The sequence below is a fragment of the Lactuca serriola genome, chromosome 7, assembly GCF_051521515.1.
Source record: "Lactuca serriola cultivar US96UC23 chromosome 7, Lser_US96UC23_V15, whole genome shotgun sequence".
Classification (NCBI taxonomy): domain Eukaryota; kingdom Viridiplantae; phylum Streptophyta; class Magnoliopsida; order Asterales; family Asteraceae; genus Lactuca; species Lactuca serriola.
In genome coordinates, this window is record NC_136414.1 from 69,690,336 (window position 1) to 69,716,533 (window position 26,198).

Genomic DNA, 26,198 nt, shown 5'->3' on the forward strand with positions numbered 1-26,198 from the left:
AACACATTTTATTTAAACACCATATTAATACTCATTATTCATTGTATAATGTTTCGAATAATCAACTTAATACTTTAATTAAAACAATAGTCATGCCATGCTCCAAGCATGCACGCTATGTTTGTCCAAACAATAGTTAAGCCATACACCAAGTATGCACACTATATTTGTCTATGACCCTTACTTTGTGGAATAGATCAATTTGACATAATTCCAATGATTCTCATTTCACAATCCCAAATCCTTATCGTAAATGTAAGAATTCTAAATTCTTTCCATTTACTGAAATTTGTTAGATTCTAAACTTATATGCATTGATCCTCTTGTACTGACTATGCACAAAGTCACAAAGACTTGGCAACATACATTACAAAGTATTCAAAAGGAGATCAACTCCATTGAAACTAAGTCTCAAATTCAAAGTACATTCCTTTGAACATCCTTCTTTCATTAAGTTTTCTAATCTTATACAAATTTAATGGATAACTTCCACCTATGAAACATTTCCAAATTCGCATTCTGACTATCACTTCTGAACAATAGCTACCTCTTTTCAAAATATGTCAATATGGTCCTTTTCCAAATATTTACACCATACTTCCAACTGTCCCTGAGCAACCAATCTTTGGTAAACCTTAGATTGTCCTCAACAATTGCTTAATCAATTTTAGTCATATCCAATTCCAGACCTTTTCCCCTCTTAATGCCTAGGCATTTGGAAAATTTAGAAAGGATAAATATTATAGCACATGTAATCGAACCTATATCCGAAGCATATGGGACACGATTCATGATGTCTTATATAAAGACATGATCCTAGATCAGGCTTTTGCTACAATATTTTTGATGTCCAAACTTCCATAATAAGCTTTTAATACAAAAGACTAATGCCCCAATTCTCAGACCTGAATCTAATGCATGTCGTAATGGGTAAAGTTTATGGCTTTATCTCTTTGCATGATCAAATAGAGCAAAATACCAAGCCCTAAGTCCATAACACTATGTTAAGCTCATGAACTCATGCATGGATGGATAAGAGTGGCCAAGCTCTCATTTTTATGGATTTACAAGCTAAAAAACGTCGGGAAATTACACTCAAAAGATCTGGAGTACCTAATACTCACAAAGACCAATGTTATGGGGACAAAAGCACAAAAACTCATGTCTAACAAGATCTAACATGAGTAATCACCAACATAGAAGCTTTATACCTTCTAAAGGTCGATTATGAGATGCAAAATCTGGATCTAAAAAGCTTGAAGCTCCCAAGTGCTTCCCCAATGAACTTCTCCTTCAAAGATGCACACAAGAACACTCTAAGGCCTTAAAACTCTCACAAGGTGGCTAGGGTTTTGAGATGACTGATTAATAGGTTGGAGGATGGGCATCGAGAGGGCCTCAAGGAGTTACATACTTTAAATATGGCTCACAACCCCAAGAATTAGGGTTTTGGTGCAGCGTACCTATGCTCGGCGTAAATGAACCTATGCTTAGCGTAGGTCATTAAACCCTCGCATGACGTCTTCGTCCTACGGTCAACGTAAGGGATTAGCCTACGTTCAACGTAGGACATAAAAATTCAAAAATGACAATTTTAAACTTCAAAGAGTTATATTGAGGATACAGATGTTATACATTTACCTTAATTGGAGATGACCTGAATCAAGCTCCGGTGGCCCTTCTTCCCACAGAAACCCTATACGATGTCCAAGGATTCACAACCTTCCTTCTTGGGTTCTAGGCCTCAATGAGGGTAAGGTCTGACTTCTTATGGATGGAGTTACATCTATAAAGGGTTGGTATCAATTTGCTTTCAACCAAAACAAGTCATGCATGACCAAATGTGGAAGTCAAACATGTGTCGGTAAATAGAGGGCATTGAGGAGATTATCGGTGAAGGAGACAAGTATTTTTTGGTTCTGGCAACTTTGGTCCCTCGGTTTTGTACATGCTAACAACTCCACCCCCATATTTTGATTTTATGCACATGACTATTTCCTAAATTATCAAATGCACCCTATACTATTATTATTATTATTATTATTATTATTATTATTATTATTATTATTATTATTATTATCTATTTATTTTAATCACAAAAATAAATAGATAGGTAAATACATATCGAGCTTAGAAAACGGGTGCTACAAATGCATAAAGGATTTGTGTTATTGTTGATGCTTGGTAATGGATTTTAAAGATCAAAGAATAAATTGATTAGAATTTTTTTCACTCATTACAGAAACTTAATTTGATTTGGTTTCAGAAGTTAGTACCCCGAAATCGATGTGCGGTCATTTTCTAAAGACGGCGGTGATTGTAATGGTTGCGAGGAATCGTACATATGGAACTAGATCGACATTTTTAATTTGAGGGAGGTGGTGGGATTGAGTATATTTAGTTTAAAAAAAAAAACAAATAGACGAAACATTGTACACAGTATTGAATATGAAGTTTTTTATTTAAGCTAATAATGAAATACGGTTCTACTCTAAGACTTCATTTAACAATATCATAACTTTTTTGCTTTCAAATACATTTTTCTGCTTTCAAATACGCAGGATGCTAATAACCGTATTCGATCCGTTGTATCTTATTTACCTTTTTGTGCTACAGCCTACAAACTCAACCCACACACCAAGCTAAACCGATCACCTCTTCTTGCAAAACACTAATACCATAAATTTTGGATTTACCCCGACACAGCGACACTTCGTAAAAGTATTAAGAATTGTAACGAAGTTTTGAATAATATGCTTTGACCATTATAGAGTCATCCGCATAAAAAACGTGGTAGATCTTAATGTCATTGGTAGATGTTGTGGAATAAGTGTCGGCCACAACATGGATGAAAATAGCGATAAATTGGAGAAGAACTAGAAAGTGCTCATTATTGTTATGAATCCATCTGTATATATTGTTATTAAATTGAGAAATTACGTGCTCAGATTTCGCTTTGTTTGCTTTGTGATCGCTTTGATCCGTCATTGACCTTGGATCCGTCGCTAAATTCTTCGATATTCTCTTGTTATATTACTGTTAAATAATATAAAAGCAAATAGTACAACCTCAAAATATTTTTTAAGCACAAATTTTAATATTTGTAAATGAATAATGTAAAGGGAAAATGACTTTTGAGGGTAATTAACTTTTACGTTTGTACTCATTTGGTCTATTTTTTTTTTTGTATTCAATATATTATTGAACTTGTTTGTGTTTACCATAACCCTTTTGACCGACTTTTGGCTTGTGATAGTCGGTCAAAGGATTATGGTGAACATAAACAACAAGTTCGATAGTATATTGAGTACAAAAAAATGAAATGGACCAAATGAGAACAAACTCAACAGTTGGTTATCCTCCTGAGTCATTTTCCCCGAAAAGTTAAATGAAATTAAAGTTGCAAAATTATCAAAGACTGCAACCTTCTTTGGCTATAACGTATATGAAGAGCGTTTCAGAGGGATAACTTCGTTAAAACATGGTCTATGCTATGCATATTGTGGTTAGCTGTCAACACCTCTCTTCAAAAGGATATGATTGTGTATGACAGATATATTTATCAGCATAAATGTTCACCTCAAGGTATATTATGGTGATGTGTCTGCAAAAGCAGCATGATATTGTACATATTGATGTTGTATCTCATCCCATGAATTCGATCTTAAAGCTAAGTAAACTCAAAAATCACAGCACTTGTGATTCCACTCGTTTGTAGACTTGTCTAGAATCCATGATACGCTAAATCATTCGATTGAAAATGTAAATGTAGTCATGAAATGCACCTGCTTAGTCAAGATTCCCCTAATAAATATTCAAGTGCATTACAAAGTTGTACATGTATGAATAGTGTTCTTTCGTGGGTTATGTTTGAAGAGAAGCAAAAATGAATATCATAAAGTCATTAATATCAGTAGGAGATGACGTGGGATTTGCTGTAAATGAGTAAAGAGAAATTGACTCAGGAGGGTAACCAACTATTAAGTTTGTTCTCATTTGGTCTATTTTCTTTTTTTGTACTCAATATACCATCGAACTTGCTGTTTGTGTTCACCATAACCCTTTAACCGGCTATCACAGGTCAAAAGCCGGTCAAAAGGGTTATGGTGAACACAAACAACAAGTTCGATGGTATATTGAGTACAAAAAAAAAAGAAATTGACCAAATGAGTACAAACACGAAAGTTAATTACCCTCAAGAGTCATTTTCCCTAATGTAAAACCCCAAATGCACGTGAATAGAACTAGAATTGTTCACTATTTGGATAAAATCGAATTGTCCAATTGGACAACTTGGTTCGGATATTTGAATTTTCGGATTCATTTTCATCAAAGTCGAATTATTATTTTGAATTTCGGATTGGTTTTGATTTATAAAATAAGAACCAAATGGTCTAAAAAAAACCGAAAAAACAATTTATTATTTATTTATTTTAATATATTTATAATTATCTATTAATTTTGTAATTTATTTTGTTAAATAGGTTCAAAAGGTTTCATCTAATAAAAAACGTTAATATATATTTCTCTCAGAAGTTTATATATATATATATATATATATATATATATATATATATATATATAAAATATTAAACTATAATGTATACCTTCTTAGTAGTTGTTTATAAACTTTAAATCACAATTAAATAATTTGTTTTTGTTTCTTCTATAAAATTGGATAACATTATAATTATATCTTGTTTTAATATATTTTCATTTTTTTAAAACCGAATTAAAAAAACCAATCCAACCAAATTATGATTGAGTTGGATTTGATTGGATTTGAATTTAGCTATATTGTTTGGTTGTTTTTATGCTTTATTTTATTAGTTTTTAAAATTAGTCCAAGAAGCTGATTCTAATGTGATTCTTGAAAAGCTTGTAATTAAGTGGTAGGCAAATAGGATTTAATATTTAATAAGCTTATTAACTATTTCTATCAACCTAAAAAGTGTTTAAGGAACTATTGTGCAATCACAACTTATGATCATGTTTTACCAACATTTATATAATTAGAATACGAATGTCAATAAGATTATTTTTACTTTATTATTTTTTATATTGAATTCACACATCTGGTTTTGTAGTTATAACTCCCTTTTTATATAGTTAAGTAAATGATTTGATGTTACAATCTTTCTAGACATTTTAGTTTTTTTTTTTAATAACCCAATGTTTATTTCTTGACCCGGTTAATGTTGGTCGTCTTAATTTGGTTAGTTCATCCTTGTTATTCAATTTATAAATTTTGTAACTGTTTTATGATTTGATGCTAAGTGAAACACATCAAATTCATTCTGTGGTGGGATTAACTTCGGTGTAAACTAAAATTGCAAGTTTTTAACGTTTTCGAGCATATGAGAAGTATTGAACGTTGTTGGGAACATTCGCGAAAAACTTAATGCAATCTTTCAACCGATTTTTAAGAACTTGTTTAGAGTGGGTTAATAAAGTTAGGTTTAGTTTAAAGAACTTGATTTGATTAAACAATTTGATGAATGGATGAAGATAGAGCTTCGTAAAAATAATATTTATTAATTATATAACGATCCAATATAAAAGAATTAATCAAATAAAAAAGAAATTAAAAAAAGTTATTTAAAAGAAATTAATAATCCAACAAAGTAATATTTATTAATATATAAATACTATATATTAAAAATAATATTTATTATTATATAATAATTCAGTAAAAAGAATCAATCTATTAAAAAACAATAAATTAAATGAAATTAAATGTTCAATAAAGTAATATTAATTAATATTTAAATATTATATAGTAATAATAATTATATATATATATATATATATATATATATATATATATATATATATATATATATATATATATAAATAATTAAATTTATAAATGAAAAAAAAAGACTAAATTGCTCAAATGGTCCCTATAGTATGTCGAAAATTGCCAATTTGATCCAAAATGGTTTGGACTAGCACCAGTGGTCAAAAACTTTCGCTTTGTTGCATCTTTTGTCCAATCTGTTCTGATTATTTTCAAAATGATGGATCTGCCCTGTTAATATGATTTTCTCTTTTTTCTTATTTGTTTTTCTGATTTTTTGATTTAAAAAAAACAAGAAAATTAAAATAAAAATAAATCTCTTTCTCTCTCATACAAGAAAATAAAAATAATCTCTCTCTCTGTTCTTGATGGTTCTCAAGAACACTTCATAAAGCCTAGAAAAATAAATTTAACACAGAAAAAAAAAATTAGACCAAAAAAATCAAACCCATTCTTCAAGTGGGTTTTGCAAGTTAAATGATGATGAGCTATTGTAACACCGGTAATGGGATAACATATAGATATGACCTAAATTGATGGTGCTTTGAGCACCCTCCTAGAAAATGCTACCTAATTTGACGAATAGTTCGGATTCGAACTAAACAAACTCTAATTTGGAATCTACAGTCCAAACACAAGTTGAAGGAGAAACCCTAAATCGTCAAGTGACTACTTTAACAAGTCGAACCCGTTATCATAGCAGCGGCGACAGAGTAAAAGGGAAAACCCTAGCAGGATCCGATGAAGAAAGAGAAACAACGGTTTGGGAAAGTTGCGCACAATCAAGATCGGTTTACAGCGCCAGCCCTATTCTCGGTTCGTCTTCTCCGTCAGTTCAGATCCGTGGCTCGATTTTCAGATCTATTCATATCGATTTTTTAGATCTAGTCAGATCATTAGTTGAAGTTTGATCGATTTTTCAGATCTATTCAGCACCACCCCATTCTCGGTTCGTCCTTGTCGCTGCCCTTGTTGCCTCCTGTTTTGCTTTCCTTCCAGCGAGAATGAAGTGAAGGGAAGGGAGTTGGGTTGGGTTTGATCGGTAAAGGCAGTGGGGGAGTAGAAGGTGGTGGGCAGCTGCGATGGTGACGTGGTGGAGCAAGGTGGTCCTCGGTGGTGTTGGGGTATTTCTTGGTGTTATTGGTGGTCAAGGAATGAAGCAGCAACGAGGGGTGTTTGGATGGTGTTTCTCCGATTAGTGGGTGATGGAGGCTGCTTCCTCTTTTTGGGTTTCACAAAAAAAACGGTCGTTTATGGGGAGAGAGAGAGAGAGAGAGAGAGAGAGAGAGAGAGAGAGAGAGAGAGAGAGAGAGAGAGAGAGAGAGAGAGAGAGATTTGTCTTTTCTTTTAATTTTTTTATTTTTTAATTAGTCAAATATTTAAATAAATAAATAAAAGTGAAAAAGTAAAAGGAAATGGTAAAATCATCATTATAAAAAAGTTTAAAGCAAATTGAATCAAACTTACAACAAAATAAAAAGTTTGGACCTCTGGTGCTAGTCCAAACTTTTTTGGACAAAAGTGACACTTTTCAGCTAACCATAAGGACCATTTGTACAGTTTTATCAAAAAAAACTAATATTTAATAAATGAATAAAGTTAAAAAGTAAAGTTGTAGAAATGGTACTTATACTTTGATTGCAGACATGATCTATAAGGATAAAATTATCATTTTAAAGTAAATTAACAACCAAGTTGTAATGTTAATGTTTTTGGATCAAAAATGCAAAAGGTATCTAAAATTGGACTACTAGTGTACCATCAAATATTTTTAGTGTCAAAATTGTATAATTTTGATCATGAAAGTGACCATTTTTACAACTATGTCTAATGATGACAACACTTGGTTTTTTAGTGCTTTTTTTTTTCTTCGAAAACTCAATGCCGATGTGACCATCTGATGACATGTGCTATGAGCTCGATATGAAGATGTTTTGCATCTTCTTGGATGATTGAAAATATCTCCGTAGCTTTGAAGTTCCTTCCACCTAACATTTTTTACATCTCAAACATGTATGGATTTAAAAGGCTTTAGCATGTTATCTTGGAATGCACATGTGTTTTTTTCAACAAACTCATCTCTCTTTCTCCGCCATCTCATTGCTTTTTAAAGTTTGTGTGAATTTTGTTCCAATGCATCACGAGTTCGTTTACATTAGTCCATTTGAGTTACATTGGTCATGCGCCCTATAATATTGACTTTGAACTATACCCTTACAAAAACGCTATGTAACACGTATCCAAAATTAATCATGAGATTGGTTCTTTCCTATGGCATTATCTTTCGATATGTTGACCCATGAATTCGCTAATTCTGTCTTTTCTTTTTGACTCCATCATCTACTTTCGGCCCTCCTTTTTCTTTTTGGTTGAGCTTGTTGTTTGGGTTCGGAATCGAAAGGGATGATGACTGATCGTAACTGAAGAGTACAATTGGGTTGGAAGAGTTGGAAGAATTTGGGTTGTTAGAAGACATTTTGAGAGTAAAAGATTTGTAGTTTGTTTAGATTAAATGGTAAAAATATGAATGTATATAGTGGTTATTTGGTTTTAAAAAAAATGAAACACTCCAACGGACATAAAATGCAACCGTACGATCTCCAACGATCCATATTTTTTTTTGAACGACGTCAAAAGCTTGCCATCGGCGTAATGCTGCCGGCGATAAGTCCACAGGGGATGGTATTTACCGCCGGTAACAATGTCCACCTCGACTTGCCGCCGGGGAAATCACCACTACACCGTCTAGTCTATCCTTAATTGCTCCATGCAGCCGTTTGTTTTCACCACGTGCCCACTTGCATGGAACGCTATTGTCTTGTTTTGACAATGATTTTGGTTTTATACGTACTTTCGTAATCATGCATACCACAGCCAAACAAATAATCAAATTCAAAATCTTTTTCTCATATAACACTTCTTTTATCAAATGTACCCTTTTAAAAATATTTAATTCATGTTTATATAAATTATTTTAAATTTCTTATACCGGACATTGGTATTAATTTCGTGTTGTTTACAAAAAAGACACCGGTACTTTGCATAATCATTTTATTTAAAACTGGGAATTGTTTTTACATAATAACTAAAATAAAATCTAATAAACATTTATCCGTAAGAAAGCTATTTATCAAAAGAGATATTTATCGCCGTTGTTTTGCGCGGACACATATCTAGTTACAAAAAATTATATTTATAAGGTTTTCTGGAAATAAGTATTGGCGATGAGATTAATGAAAAATAGCGACAAATCTAATAATATTAAAGGTGCCAAAAAAAGATATTTGTCAAATGAATATTTGTATAAAGTCTCAAATTAGGCTGAGATGCAAAGTGCCAAAATAATTATAAATTGTAAAGTTGACTTTGATGTTACAATGTTTCACTAAACACGTATGGCTACATTTCTTAACATCCATATGGAATTTTGAAAAACTTCGAGATTGATGGGTTTTCTATATAATCATTTATATGATGAAATTATGTCATTTTCGTTCAAATTAATTTTGTAATATTAATAAAATGAATAAAAATATTATTCTATTTATCAAACAGTGATGAAGCTATTTCTATCTATAAATACTGCAAGTACTTTGCATATCTTTACACAAAACAAACTACAACACTTTCCAACTATAAGAAGCAAAACCATCAAAAATGGCTTCAAGAGCTTTGGCAACCACAGCTTTTCTCCTTACGATCAACCTTCTTTTCTTCACTCTCGTATCTTCCACTAGTACCCCAAAAGGCTGCCCACCTCCACCAAAACCTCCAACATCACCAGGATGCCATTGTACATCACCACCAAAACCTCCGACACCTTCAAAACCTCCAACACCCACAAAACCTTCAACACCTCCAACACCCACAAAACCTTCAACACCTCCGAAACCTTCAAATCCTCCGACGCCTTCAACCCCTCCTAAAGCCACTTGCCCAATAGACACTCTCAAATTGGGTGTGTGTGGTAACGTGCTCAACAACCTTCTCCCCATAGTCATCGGAAACCCATCCGAGACACCATGTTGTTCCCTCCTTTCCGGCATCGCAGATCTTGACGCTGCAGTCTGTCTTTGCACTGCCATCAAAGCTAATGTCTTGGGAATCAACCTCAATGTTCCTATCTCATTAAGCGTGTTGCTTAACTACTGTGAAAGGAAGTCCCCATCCGGCTTCCAATGCACCTAGATTTTGAAAGCTTATAACTATAGATTGTTGTATTTTGGAATATGTTTTCTTATGTTTAATACGATGTAAAGAATCAATTACGATATGATTCCAGAATAAAGTTGTGTACTATATTTTGAAATTTTAGTGACTTTAAAAAAAATATCAACTCCAAAAAAAAAAAATTCCTAACATACAAACTAAATAAATGTAACTTAATAATCTACTTTATTTACAATAGAATACATTCTGAATTTATGGTACTCTATAACTCTTCAAGGATATGAAGCTTATATATTATCATAAGAGTCTATAACATGATATGTGATTATATATAACCAAAATTAATTTCAGATTACAAAAATATAGTTGTTTGCATGTTTTTAGTGCGACAATTAAATAGAAAAGATCGAGGAAAACGAAGAAAGTCAACCTCCCATTAGCGTTGACCACAATAGAAGCAACACCGACTTTAATTATACGTTATGGAAGGGAATTATTCTTTTAAAAAATGAGAAATTAAATATGCTTATATTTATTCTTGTTATCTCATTCCACTTTTTTTGGAACCCATAAATATTATAAATAAAGACCAACTCCTAGCAAGGAACTTGAAGGGGTCAAAAAGGAGATAGCTAAAAATATTTACATAAAAAGGTTAACACACCAATCAATCCATCTCTAAATGAACTAAGGATTTCACATTATCAACCACCTTTGTTGGAGATATCTGATTTTTTCTAAAATCCAATCACACCTCGCCTTCCATATCAACCATGCAGGTCCATAATATATGCGAATGAGACTTTTTCTCCTCTTCAAACAATCTCCCCAGTTTGCACTAAACTCCACCATGTAGGAAGATGGTAGAAGAAAAAAATAGATATTTGATTTCTTGAAAGAAATTAATTGGGATGATTGGATTTGTTTTACGTTTAACTGCTTGTAACTTTTTTCCCCTTGGTGCCTTACCAAGTATTGTACTTTAATAAACTGTAGGTCGTTCAAAAAAAAAAAATAATAATAATTCATTTGTATAATATACACTATTTTTAAATCTATTAATGTATATACATTGAATATATATTTTTTATAGATAAATTAAAATTTTAAGTGAAAACAATTAACTTTATATATATATATATATATATATATATATATATATATATATATATATATATCTTAATTTACTTACATAATATAAAAACTAGGTGTGAGACCCGTATGTTATACGGGTTTGATAAACCAAAAAGTAAATATAAAAGTTTAAACAAAATTTTATTTAACTTTGAAATTAAAAATTAAAAATTAAAAATTAAAAATTTCAATTTAAAAGGAAACATATTAAATACTATATGAGTATTAATATTGTAATTTATTGGTTATTTTCAATTAAGGTAATCATTAATTGAGGTGTAAATATGATGTCTTAATTAAGAAAAAATAAAAACAAAATAAGAAAATGACAAATGGAAAATACATTTAATCAAAAATACCAAAAAATGACATGTGTCTAAGTTAATGAGGGAGTGACATGTGACAAAATTTTTTTCATTTATTTGGAAGGATATATTACTAAAATAGTGGTGTTATTAAATTTGAATTAATATTGTCATACTAAGTTGATATTAAACATTTTATATTTAAACTATATATAAGGTTGACATCTATTAAAACCATATAATATCAACCATCTCAACCAATGAGTCGGTGTGTAAATAAAATATAATTTTTTATATTATATTATTTTAACCTATTGTTATAATTAATTGATTTACATAGACATATATTGAAACCACAACATGTTATTGGCCTCTATCTAGTATTTTGTATGAATAAAATTAAATATAATAGTTTATTTTATTTTTAAATATTTTTATGTTTAATTAATTAAAAATAAGTTATTTTCTAAAGATAAATGAACCATGGAAGTTTATGATATTATTTGGTTATTATACCAAAAGAAAAGTAGAAAACGTATGAATTAATGACTTAAGAATTAAAATCATAGTTAGGGGTCTGTTTGGTAAGATCTGAATTTTTAAGAGGTCTGAATTTCTAAGAGGGTCTGAATTTTTAAGATCTGAGTTTTAAACATGTTGTTTGTTTAACCCCTCTGAATTTTTATGCTTAAATATATAAATGATCATTTTACCTTTCAGTCTTATTTTTTGCAAAATCATAAAAACACCATACAAAATCCAAATCAAACAATCAAAGATAAATATTTGACAAATCTATAAAATTATAACAATCAAAATTGCTTTGTTTTAAATTATATGCTAATATTGATCACATTACAAAAATTGATGTTAAGAGATCTACGTACAAATGCAACAATCCAAATAAACTTAAAAACTACAACATTATTAAACATCAGAAAAAGCACAATGGAAACTGCATCTATTATCACCCTCATCTTGATAGTATATTGGTCATTATCAATCACCTATATCAACCAAACAAATGATACATCAGATTTTATCATCCACATTGAACATTTTAAGAGAGAATATTAACAAATATACATACAAACAGTTTTTATCATCACAGGTTTCTTTTCTGCAAAAAGATTCAAGATAAAGAAATTTAAATAAATCATAAGTTGAAACAATTTCATTCAAGCATTTCATCAAATGGTTCTTATGCATGTAAAATAAACATGGGAAAATCAACAATATCTCATCAAAGTCAATCCAAAATCAACAACATTTCATCAAAATCAAACCAAAATCAACAACATTTCATCAAAATCAAACCCAAATCAACAATATCTCATAAAAGTCAAACCATATTTCAAACCAAATAATTAATTTCGGCAACATAACCATAAATTCAACAATTTTTAGAACCAACTACAAGCATTTCAACAAGTTTTACAACCGATTTCAAGGCCATTTCACCGGTTTCAGCAAGAAAATCAAAAGAAAACATGAGACTATAAAGAAGAATACCAATTTCAGAAGATTAGGTGTGTTGCGGTTGTACGAAGTGCTGTATGACGGAGATGCTCAATGGTGGAGGTGTGCGGCGACCTGAGGGACGTCGACACGGGTCCCTTGATGTCTGATATGAAACGTCGGAGATGCAGGGGTGGAGCAGCAGCCGGAGCTGACGATGAAGGCAATTGCAAGGAGGAACGAAGACGACACCAGCGACGGAGATGGCAGGGAGGAACGAAGCTTCAACAGATGCTGATGGAGGATTTGGCAGTGTGCATCGATGAGAAAGAAAAAGGTGGAGACGCGCCGGTAAAAATAAAAGAAAGACGTAAATTAGGGTAGTTCTGCCATTTTTTTCAGACGCGTATACAAGTCTGAAAAATTAAGAGCCTTCTATCCAATTCAGATGTACTTTTTAAGAGGTTATCAAACGAGCTACATCTGAATTTTTAAGAGGTTCCCTCTTAATTTTTCAATTAAGAGGTAAACAAACGGGGCCTTATTCTGATAATAAGTGGTGTAATAATCATATAATCAAAAAAAGTCTTAAACCCTATTCTAATAAACTAGCAACGTACCCGTGCAATGCAACGGGGTTCGATTAGGGAGGGAGGTGAATAATTTTTTTGTTTTTGTTTTTTTTGGCATATAATATCTTTCGGGGATTAATTTATTTTCAATGGGTGGCAAGTATTACTTTCTGTAAAAATAAAAATAAAATTAGAAAGCATGTCATATCACTACAAGGAAAAAGGCAATTACCGGCGACAAAAGTCGTCGGTAATACTAATAGCGGCGACATGTCGCCGGTACTGAGTCGTCGCTACTGGCTCGTCGCTATTGATCAGTTTGTCGCCGCTAATGATAAAAGTCGCCGCTATTGCTATGTCGCCGCTAATGAGTATTGTCGCCGCTAATAAGCTAGTCGCCGGTAATGACGTCTGTCGCCGGTAATAAGTTCTGTCATATATATATATATATATATATATATATATATATATATATATATATATATATATATATATATATATATATATAGGAATGAGTTCTATGGAAAACAAATAACTAGGGCAACATCTACCGGAACCAATAATCAAATGACACGTGTCCATTTCTTTCTTCACAAGTAATGTATTGTGGAAGTTATTGTGGAAGTAATGTGTTGTCATGTTTTCATTGGTTCAAATATGTGTTGCCCTATGTGACATCCCCAATTTCATGGCCAGAAAAGACCGATTTTGTTTATGCTTTATAAAAATCAGAGTACTTGTTTAATAAAAGTGTTGCGGAATTTGTCCCCAGAAAAACATGATAAATACGTTATTAAAACATTTTCGAAGAAACGTATTTTATTCATTTTAAAACGTTTGGGATGTCATCGTCAATACAGGAACATAAGCATAAACAGAACTTACATTTATTTACACTAAAGATTTACATCTCCTTTATTCTCTCAGTGAATTATGTCTTCGTATTGATACCTGTGATACAAAGAAAACTGAGTGGGTCAGGCTTGGGAGCCTGGTGAGCATATAGGGTTTTCAACCCACAATAATATATTTATTATATTCAATTATCAACAATCAACCCAAATACCCATCCCCATTATCTTCTTTAAGGTTTTACCCTAAGAATCGATTACACTTTATTCATTCATTCCTAAGGGTTTACCTAAGGAACTGGCACACAGTCCATTTGCTACCACGGTTTATACAATAGGCACTACGTCGCATAGTTACCAGGGTTCATACAATTGGCACTACGTCTCATAGTCACCAGGGTTTACACAATAGGCACTACGTCTCATAGTCACCTGGGTTCATACAATTGGCACTACGTCTCATAGTCACCAGGGTTTACACAATAGGCACTACGTCTCATAGTCACCTGGGTTTACACAATAGGCACTACGTCTCATAGTCACCTGGGTTTACACAATAGGCACTACGTCTCATAGTCACCTGGGTTTACACAATAGGCACTACGTCTCATAGTCACCTGGGCTTACTCAGTAGGCACGAAGTCGCATCGTCACCAACTATTCCATCTACCCATGTTCTACCCAACATTTTTGTAGATATAAATACAAACACATATTAAATCATTTAACACCCGTATAAAAAACATCAATTCCAAATCCATCTCAAATAGATAATTAATATATAACACATAGCATGTATTTCATAGCTAATACTTTATATTTATGTATTAGAAGAAAGTAACTATGCACTCACGCATATAAACAACAATATATATATAAATATACACATAACACGTATTTTATAAAATACTTCATATTTATGTGTAAGATGAAAGTGACTATACACTCACCTGATCAGAAGATGATCCGACAGCACTACGGCTTATAGAAGTAGTATACTTCGATAGATCTGGAAGATCTCCACCAAAATCGAACTCCTCGCGGGCAGAGCTTCGGCTCGGGAATAACGCTCTTTAGGATCCTCGGGGCTTCGTATCTTGCTTCGGGGCTCGGGAATGATACCGGGGCTTCGGGATATGATTGGCACGCAAATCGAGGCAAAACTTAGAGAGAGGGAAGAGTTTGAACAAGAGAAAATGACTGATTTCGAGTTCTATTTATAGGCTGAGGGTCTGGGATTACGTGGGGCGTAATCTCAAATTACGCAGGGCGTACTCGGTTACGCGGGGCATACTTTGACGTCATTGCATGCGTCGATATGTGGCACTCGAGTATTGGTCAGGCAACTTGCATCCGCCTGAGTACGCGGGGCGTACTCAAATTACGCGGGGCGTAATTGACTCGTCGAACTTCTAAATTTCGTAACTTTCGCATACGAGCTCCGTTTTCGACGTTCTTTATATCCACGCGAAGGTCAGACCATACTCTATAACTTTCATTTAGACTCCGTCGGCTAATTTTGACTTTTATTTTTTATTATTTATTTTTAGAAGGCCGGGACAGAAAAACTTCGTTATAAATTCATAACTTCTTCGTCTGACGTCCGTTCTCGCCTAACTTTTCATCGTTTCGCTACTAACAACGAGATCTTCGATTCTCATTTAGATTGTTTCGGCTAAAAACCGCTCGATCTCAAATCGAGTATTCGGGCTGCATACCGCTAAGTCGAAACTTAGAAAAATCATAACTTCCTCATACGAAGTCAGATTTGGACGTTCCTTTTATGCACGCTCTCGGTTTAACGAAATCTACGACTTTCGTTTAGATCGCTAAGGCTAAATATAGCTCTAACATAAATTCACTTTTTACGTCATTCAGCGTCGTGCCGGTTCTGTCGCGAAACTTCGACAGGTCATAACTTCTTCGTTATAATTCGGATTTCGACGTTCTTTATATGTACAGAATCCTTGTAACATATACTATAACCTAGTTAAGATTATTCATTCTAAATAATCTTCTATCAGAAACTCATTTTTAACGCTTATCGTCTTTAAATTGACTAGCCCTGATCTACAGGCGTTACACCCTAATCATTCATTTTCCATATAACTCTTCCCTATATATATATATATATATATATATATATATATATATATATATATATATATATATATATATATATATATATATATATATATGACAAAACTTCGTAAATTGTCCCTGTGGTATCCCAAAATTTGAAGTTTAGTCCCTAAACTCTAAAAACCTCATAGATGGTCTTTATGGTTTCAAAACTTTTAATAAACAGTCCCTTAGCCACATAAAAAGACTAATATGCCATTTCTATTTCTTTTTATAATTAACTTTACCTAATCCTATTTTAAAAAATAGAAAAACAAAATAAATAATTCATTGGGCCCACCTCCCCTCTTTCTTTCTCTTTCTCTCTCTCTCTCTCTCTCTCTCTCTCTCTCTCTCGTGAAAGTCTTTGTCATCTTCTTCTACTCAATCCCCAACACCCTTTGGCTGATAAAAAAACGGGCACTTCATTTACATCAGTTCATAGCCCAAGCCTCTTGATTTTGAAACATCACCACTGCTCCACCACTACTCCGCCATAGAACCACCTATATCAAATGTGAATCACCAACATTGGCCACCGTTTGTCAACCAACAACCCCCCCTTTCCCTCTCCTGCTCCGACAATCAATCCTAAAAGCAATAACACCTGCAGAAATCGAGTGAGGTTCTTTGATCCTCGTCTGATGGAGAAGGGAGAAGCAAGAATGGAAAACAACAACAGGTGGGGTGTTCGTGAGGAAAGAATCTGACGAACCAAGGCTTCTGCCCATGTTTCAGTCTCTCTCCTGCCTCTCTCATTCTTCCCTATCGATCAACAACTCAAAACATCCCCTCGTTTGCAGTGGTCCTCAATTTTGGCTTCGATAAAGTGAGAGGAAGTAGAACCGATAAACTAGCGAGTTGTTACAACTCCACAGCCATCCTCATTTGGTTCTCCATCACCTCCAGCACCCCCTCTCTCCGCCTACTGTTGGTGATTTGACGCCACAGCTCCGATAAGTGAGCTATCAGCCGAGAAGGAGCTCATCGGAAAAACCGGCTGTTCTTCCCTCTTCCACCATTATAGTCGCCTCCACCTTTTCCCCCTTGTGACTGCTTAACTACTGCAGAACCACACTCCACCATCGCAGCTTCCTGATCGCAGCCTTCCATTTGTGATTTCAACTTCTCCGAACAGACGAAGACTGAGACCTGTTCCCTTAGCTCTCAACCGGAGATGATGCAAGTTAAAGCCTCAGAGGGTCGCCGGAGATCGACCACTCTATCTCTCCTCGCGATTTGAATGACCACCATCGGAACTTCTCATCGCTTCCGATTTGTTCGTTCCTCCAAATGCCCAAACAGATGAAGAAGACGATGTGCGTTTTTTATGTTTAGAGAGAGAGAGAGAGAGAGAGAGAGAGAGCGAGAGAGCAAGTGGGCCCAATGAATTATTTATTTTGTCTTTCTATTTTTTTAAAATAGGATTAGGTAAAATTAATTCTAAAAAGAAATAAAAATGGCATATTAGTCTTTTTATGTGTCTAAGGGACTATTTGTTAAAAATTTTGAAACCATAGGGACCATCTGTGAGATTTTTTAAACTTAGGGATTAAACTTGATATTTTCTAAAACCATAGGGACCATTTTTGAAGTTTTGACTATATATATATATATATATATATATATATATATATATATATATATATATATATATAGAGAGAGAGAGAGAGAGAGAGAGAGAAACAGAGTTAGGTTCATATATATCCAACAAATATTGTGTGAATGTAAGGACCAATCATAATTTAAGAAAACAAAATTTAATTATTAATTAATATAGCTATAGTTAATTATAGGAAATAATTAAAACATTTAATTTATCTTTGAATCAGGGATATCAGTTACATAACCTTACAACAATTTCATCACCAGCGGCATCTACAATCGAACTACAGTCGTACTTCATTATCTATATGAAAATCAATAGTCGATCATATGATTAAGGGAAAAAGCATATTGATGGTTTAAACTCATATGTCTAGAATGATAATTTTCAAGTAAGTCTCATATATAGTATTTTCCTTTATTAATTGTTTATTAAAAAAAATGATATTCCACTAACGTCGAATGATATGAAAAGTTCCTAGGGCTAAACTATTTTGCCTTTACATATGAACTAAGAAAAAAACAAAAGAATTCAAAAATTAAAATAATAATTTTAGGGATTTTGTTTCTTAATGTTGTATTTTTCTTTATCATTCTTTAAGGATCTAATCACATTCTTATAGAATATGTTTAATTTCTTTTTTTTTGCACATCTATAATAATGTTTTATAAGTTTTTTTAATGCAGAAAGAATGGAGCGTTGAATGAAAACTAACTTTCAATGGAATGTAGAATTACAACCGATTCTTGAAGAATAACACTCTTAAACTAAAATCAATTCTTGAAGAATGGAAAGCAGATTGAAGTGGCTTTTGAAGAACAGAGATTGAAATGTTAATTTTGATTTCAAATGTAAATTTTCAAAAATGTTATCTTTTTGTTTACTATTTCAAAAATGTTGGTTATACATTTTGAATTAATGTCATATACTTCAAGAATGTTAAACTATTCTTCCAGCATGTCAATTATGACATCTAATTAATGTTTTATTCTATAAGAATTTCTTACAAAAATATAATTCATAATAATTCTTATCTTCAAGCATGGAGTTTTAATTAATAAATCGATTATTAATGATTTTCATGATATATAGAAAGTTTTACTTAAAAAAAATGATTCTTAATGTATCAACCATGAGATTTGTTAAAATATTTTTTAACCGTTATTACTATTAATTAAATACAATTATATAGTAAATGCTATCACATGCTCATCACATTGTACCTTCATATCACAACCTTTCATTTCTTTTAATCCAATAGACAAGAATTAGTCATACATTCATACAATATTTGAAGTTCACATTTGATCCTAAACCTATATATATATATATACATACATACATATATATATACATACATACATACATACATATATATATATACATACATATATACATACATACATATATATATGTATGTATGTATGTATGTATATATATATGTATGTATGTGTATATATATATATATACATACATACATACATACATACATTCTAATTGTCCAATGTTCTTATAATTTAACTTATATCTTGATTTACTTCCAAGACTTTTACAAATTACACATTTATCTTCCTATTGTATAGTTTTCATTTTCAAGTATAATATATATAACCTAGTACGTGTTGGTAAAAAGATATGATGCAAGAGAAAAATAATAATGAAATCCCAAAAATTTTTAAAGTAAATCACGTTATGGGTTGAAGTTTAAGAGCATTATAATGAATATATCAAACAAAACGGTGTATTATGGTGTGCTTGGGTACCTAAGCTTATATACCCTTAAGGGTATATTCACTTTTTCCCATATATATATATATATATATATATATATATATATATATATATATATATATATATATATATATATATATATATATATATACATTACAGGCTTACCTAAGCTTAGCTACTTAACCTCTAAATTATGCAGTTTTATCTTAGTAAATATAACTGGTTCAGTTTTCAATTGGCAAATATACAATTCCCCATTGCATTTCTTTTCCACTTTTATCGTTTAACTACCCATGGTTTCTTTACTCCATTATCGTTTATTACTTCACGTGAGTGGAAATTTTTGTTTCCTATCATCATGAAGGTCAAAGATAATTAACATTTTTGCTTCCCTATCAAAATCATTGCTTCAATATTGAATCTGCAACATCAAGTGTTAATTATGATTCCCTAAATTCAATCTTTAGCTAATAAAATGTTGTAGTTTGATGAGGTTTAGTATCTATGTTTAGGTGGGACTGTAATGTATATTCACTTTTCCCTATATATATATATATATATATATATATATATATATAATATAATATAATATAAATGTCAAATCTCATATAAAGGAGGGGATAAAAGAGGGAATATATATATATATATATATATATATATATATATATATATATATATATATATATATTGAGAGAGAGAGTGATAAGTTCAATTAAGAAAATAAAAAAGGTTGACAATGGAGGAATCATTCCCAGCCACTCATTTGTTTTTGTCGCAAAAGTCTTCATCGTACTGACGGAAATAAGAAAGGAATACACATGTGTTTTCCAACAAAACATGTTTCCTTAAACTATGGTAATCATTACCTTAATATATATACAAAAATATAGTTTTTTTGTTTTTTTTGTTTTTTTTGAATTTTTAAAGAGTTATTTTTATTTAAAAATGATTTTAAATATATCAAAGTTCATAACGTCGTTTGACAATTTATGAAGATAAAATATATGCTAATACCTTTTTTGTAGAAAATTCTGATGAGTTATTTGACAACTTCATTTCTTTTGTTTGGTTGAAAACTCACCATTATATTGATGAAAATTGATACAGAAGTTTTATATGAGTAGTAATTGAGAATTATAAAGAGATGGGTAATGGAAAATATAGTTGTGTAGTATTTGACATTTATATAGAGATGAATTATTTTTTAAATTTTGTTGAAACTATAGTTGAAGTGATATGTTATTGTTTCAAATTACAAGTTGTAAAAAAAGTGATGAATTATTTTTTGAATTTTGTAAGAGTCTAAAAACGAAGTGATGTTTTATTCTTTGAAATTGCAAGTTATAAAAAAGTGATGAATTATTTTTTGTAAGACAAAATTGCAAAAATGGTCCTTGTGGTATGCAAAATTTTGGGGTTTTAGTCCAAACCCCGAGTTTTTTGGATTCATGGTCCTTTTAGAGTGGTTTATATGTGGAATTGGTCCTCAGATTTAACTTCCGTTAAGTTGTTGCTGTTAACCCCCTCATGTGCCTCCCACATGAGGGTATATTTGTCTTTTCACTTGTAAGGGACCATTTTTGCAATTGAAAAAAATATATCCCCATTACAAAAAAAAATTAATACCTATTTATTTATTTTAATAATTAAAAAAATAAAAGATCTCTCTCTCTCTCTCTCACACACACACACACACACACAAATAAGAACAATATCCCTCAAACCTCTATTCAAAAAACAATGTCTCTGATTTTGAATTATGAATTCCATCGCCAAGACAATCCTTCATGGCATCCTTCAAGTCTTCAAATTTATTGAAGTTTGAAAAAAACCTACACATCAATTTCTTCGATTCATCATCTCCAAGATCATCAGTGAAAGGTCTAATGGGGATCGTGTTTTCCGGTTGAAAACTATAGGAATTAGGGTTATCATCAACATTCACAACCTTCTTCAAATCCCGCCCTAGATCTGATAAATCATTAACAAACCTACCCTCGAATTCCTTACATGAATTTCGATACAATCTATGTGAAATCAAACCCCTGCAATCCAATTTATTCAAAACCAACAAAGTATATTCCTCGATACCAGCTGTGAAAACCACAATTGCGTAGGTATTTGTGCTCAGGAACTGAAGAAATTCGTCAACAAATGGGCGTTTCAGCACATAGAATAGAAATCAACTCTTTCTCCATCCAGCAATGGCCTCACTAAGAAATCATAATTTCCCGGAGGTGATACTCCAGTGGCAGGTGTGGAATGGATTACGGTTTCGTCAAGGTCAAGGAAGACCGCTTTTTGATCAGGGGAGTTTGGTGGTGGGAGTGCGGCGGTAGATTCCTGGAAGAGCGAGCAGCGGTAGCAAGTGGTGGACGGTGGTGATCTGATTGTCGGTGGAGTTGGGGAACTTTTTTTTAGGACTTTGTAGCCTTTTTTGACGGAGGTTTTACTCTTGGGGGTGACAATACGAACGAATTTGGAGAAGAGTTTGATGAGGCAACGGTGGCAGGTGTAGAAGGATTTATTGATGGAGGCAACTACTATGGAGGCTGTCTTGGTGGTGGTGGTGACGTGAGTCTTCTTGCGGCGGCAGAGGTTACAGTTGGCCGGAGATCCTTTTGACTTCTTAGCATTGAGGGATACTGTTCTGGAGAGAGATCTTTTATTTTCTAATTATTAAAATAAATAAATAGGTATTAATTTTTTGTAAAAAAATGCGGATATATTTTTTTCAATTGCAAAAATGGTCCCTTATAAGTGAAAAGACAAATATACCATCATGTAGGAGACACATGAGGGAGTTAACAGCAGCAACTTAACGGAAGTTAAATCCGGGGACCAATTCCACATACAAACCACTCCAAAAGGACCATGAATCCAAAAAACTCGGGGTTTGGACTAAGACCCCAAAAATTTACATACCATAGGGACCATTTTTGCAATTTTGTCTTTTTGTAATTTGTAAAAGTTATAAACGAAGTGATGTTTTATTTTTTGAAATTACAAGTTGTAAAATAAGTGATGAATTATTTTTTGAAATTTGTAAAAATTATAAACGAAGTGATGTTTTTGCAAGTTGTAAAAAAAGTGATAAATTATTTTTTGAATTTTATAAATGTTATATGAGGTGATATGTTATTCTTTTAAATTAATAGGGCTATATAAAATTTAAGTTATTGTTTGGTACCAAAAATTAAAATACTTAAATGTGTTATAAAAAAATAATGAAAATATTGTTAATAATTATAAATAAATTGAAAAACTCCAAAAGTAATACCGATTAGTGATGGAAATGGGGCGGATTTGGGGCGGGGTTGACCATTCCTGTCCTCATCCCCGAGTGTCTAACCTCGTCCTCATCCCCATCCCCAACGGATGTGGGGAATCAAATCCCCTCCCTTTTGTATTTTGGACTTTTCCCCAGCCCATCCCCGAGACCCCAACCCATACCCAACCCATCCCCAATATATCAACATAATAAACTAAACTTACACAAAAAAAAATTAATTTTAATAAGTGATCAGTACCACATGCCATAATCAAATTTTGTTTACATCAATCATAAAGTTTAACAAGCATCAAAACGAAAAGTGATGATTTGGTATATAGATCGTCGAACGAAGTGACGACTGACGAACTCTTGAAATTGGAAAATATAATTTGATACAAAATCTATCTCTGATGGTCTAATTTCTAGCTCAGCAGTATCCGGTGTTGCCCTCCTTCCTTAAGGTTAAGGGTTCAAGTCCTGTCGTGAACATATGTGGATTTAAGGAGTAGTTTAGGAGTAGGTTAGATTTGCCGTTTAAAAAAAATCAAATTGAATATATATATATATATATATATATATATATATATATATATATATATATATATATATATATATATATATATATAGTCATCAAGGCGGGGGCGGGGCGAGTTGGGGATTGTTATACCCGGCCCCGGCCCCATCCCCGGTTTTAGCATAATGAGGATCCCCGACCTTATACCCGGTACCTGTTTTGGCGGGGAATACCAGTCTCCGAGTGGGGTGGGGGAACCAGGTTACCCACCGGGTCGGGTGAAATTTCCATCCCTAATACTGATTAATAATAAAATAGATTCCTTTTAGAATTAATATTAGTATTAGTGTCCATAAATAATAAATAATAGTTCTATTTATAGTCGTAAATTAATCATTATAGTAAAGAAAAACAATATTAACTAAATCAATAATATAAAATTATTATTCATTATATTCTAGAAAAATGAATAATAATAATAATAATAATAATAATAATTTTTCTAGCATATAGAATATTAATTGAAAATTTATAAAATAATGATATTAAAACTAATAAATTAATAAAAAAAACATAAATAATTGTATTTTATGTAGATTGAGGATTGATTGAAAAATAACAATGAGTATTTAATATTTATTAAGAATTTATTTAAAATTACCAGGTTTGAACCTCCCCCCCCCCCCCCCCCCCCCCCTCTAAAGATTTAGCCAACTTGCATGAAATCCAAAGATTTAGCCCACTTGCATTAAAGTCCTGTTTGACAACGATTTTGTTCTGTACATACTTCACTGTCTAATAATACTTACATTTTTCTAAAAGTATTTATATAGTAACCTAATAAACATAATAGCATGTTAATTTATATATGTTTCTTAAAATCGGAAACTGTATTTCACAGAATCACGGTACTTTTATGTTCGATATAATTAAAGTGAAATAATGAATGCATCTCATTTTTACTTATTTATTTATTTATTTTTTTTTTTTTTGTAAGTTGTAACATCAAATTCAAATTTACAATTTATATTAAACGTGGACAGAATAGCATGTTAATTTATGTATGTTTCCTAATTTGGGATTTTTATTGATATTCATTTAACATAATAAACGTGAACAGAAACTAATAATATTTGTCAAATAAATATCTATAAAAAAATCCCCAATTAGGCTTTAAAAATGTTATACAAAATAATTATAAATCGTAAATTTGATTTCGATGTAACAATACTTCACAAAACTAGTTTATAAAAGACTCATGCATGTATTGAATGTTTCACTTTAATTAGATCGAACATATAAATACTGTGTAATGAAATTTCTGTGTTTAAGAAATAGAATTAAAGTTGCTATTATGTTTTTGTACAAATACTTTTAAAAAAAAAAAAAACAAAGTGTAACTATCATATCTTCTTTACACCGAATGGAATTTTGACGACGAATGGAATTTACAAAAACGTCATATGGATGGGTTTCAAGAGCATTTATGATGAAATTCATGTCATTTTCGTTGAAACTAATTTTATAATTTTAGAGGAATATAATGGAATAAATATATTAAGCTACTTGCATGATTATCAAACAGCGGGATGAAGCTAGTGGCAAGCAACTGAAGATTTCCATCTATAAATAACGTAAGTAATTTGTATATCTTTACACAAAATAAACTACAAACACATTCCAACTATAAGAAGCTAAAGCATTAAAAATGGCTTCAAGAGCTTTGGTAACAACTGCTTTTCTCCTTACGTTAAACCTTCTTTTCTTCACTCTAGTATCCTCTACTAGTACCCCAAAAGGCTGCCCTCCTCCACCAAAACCACCATCACCAGGGTGCCATTGCACATCACCACCAAAACCTCCAACTCCTTCAAAACCTTCAACACCTTCAAAACCACCAACCCCTTCAAAACCTTCAACACCCACAACACCTCCCAAAGCCACTTGCCCAAAAGACACTCTTAAATTGGGTGTGTGTGCTAATTTGCTCAACAACCTTCTTCCCATAGTCATCGGAACCCCATCAAAGACACCATGTTGTTCCCTCCTTTCTGGCCTCGCAGATCTTGATGCAGCAGTCTGTCTTTGCACTGCCATTAAAGCTAATGTCTTGGGAATCAACCTCAACGTTCCTGTTTCATTGAGTGTGTTGCTTAACTACTGTGGAAAGAAGTCCCCATCCGGCTTCCAATGCTCATAGATTTTGAAAGGTTAAAATAACAGATTGTTGTGTTTTGGAATGTTTTTAATTATGTTGATGTCATGTAAAGAATCATGTAGGATATGATTTGAGAATAAATGTGTGCTTGTATTTTGAGATTTTAATGAATTTACAACAGTTCCAAAAGGTAAATTTTACGAAATGTCCATTCCTAAAAATTGATAGCATTTTATATCCCTTACAATTTAAACATGACTTGTGGCATTATGTTTAAACATGCACTTATTTTTTCTTTTAAACATGTGGGTCGAAAAACCCGCCTCAACCAAAGGAGCGGATCTAAGAGGACAAGAGTGGGGGCAGTGCCCCCAATGATACAAAAAATAAATAAATAAATTAAAATAATAGAGAAAAATACATAGGCCTTTTTTAATATCATAAGAAATTTTAATATACAAGGTCCTCAACTAATTTGGGCTAGACTCTAAAACTATAGAATGT

The 26,198-nt window shown here is 32.1% G+C and overlaps 3 pseudogenes; 2 read left to right on the forward strand and 1 right to left on the reverse strand.

Annotated features, from left to right (window-relative positions):
• Window positions 1-9,388: 9,388 nt before the first annotated feature.
• LOC145061429 (14 kDa proline-rich protein DC2.15 pseudogene) lies at window positions 9,389-10,109 on the forward strand (annotated as a pseudogene).
• An 11,365-nt stretch (window positions 10,110-21,474) lies between these two features.
• On the reverse strand, window positions 21,475-22,545 carry LOC145064076 (uncharacterized; annotated as a pseudogene).
• A 2,621-nt stretch (window positions 22,546-25,166) lies between these two features.
• LOC145061810 (14 kDa proline-rich protein DC2.15 pseudogene) lies at window positions 25,167-25,899 on the forward strand (annotated as a pseudogene).
• Window positions 25,900-26,198: the final 299 nt, after the last annotated feature.